Source organism: Pteropus vampyrus, unplaced genomic scaffold, assembly GCF_000151845.1.
Source record: "Pteropus vampyrus isolate Shadow unplaced genomic scaffold, Pvam_2.0 Scaffold1711, whole genome shotgun sequence".
Lineage (NCBI taxonomy): Eukaryota > Metazoa > Chordata > Mammalia > Chiroptera > Pteropodidae > Pteropus > Pteropus vampyrus.
Genome location: NW_011890492.1, coordinates 1 through 546, shown reverse-complemented (window position 1 = coordinate 546; position 546 = coordinate 1).

Genomic DNA, 546 nt, shown 5'->3' with positions numbered 1-546 from the left:
ATGAATAATATGTCCAGGTGTGGAGTACACGTGTTTGTCGATATTTTCTTCTAGAAGCTTTATAGTTTTACATTTATATTTAGGTGTATCCGCCATGTTAAATTAAGTTTGAGTATGATGTAAAATAAGAGACGATGCTCTTTTTTGTATGTAGAGAGCCAGCAGTTCTAGGACTGTGGGTGGGAAAGACTGGAGTGGAAATCAATCGGCTGTGGAAATGATGACTTATTTTGGGCCCTCTATTCGTGCATTTATCGATGCTTCTCCCCACACATGGCCTTAATAATTATAGCTTTATAGTTAATCTCGAAATCTGGTATGTTTTCTCCAGTTACATTCTTGTGAGGATTTTCCTCTAATTGCAATGCATTCGATGATGGTTGTCTGTAAGAAAAAATGTGATCTTCGTCTTTATTCAGAGCCTGCTTTGGAGTGAGTGATTCAGTTAGAGCGTCCTAATATTCGAACTCATTATCACAGGCTTTATATAAATAATGCAAGATGGGTCACAGAAAGAATAAAAGGAAGAATCTACAGAGAAGGCCT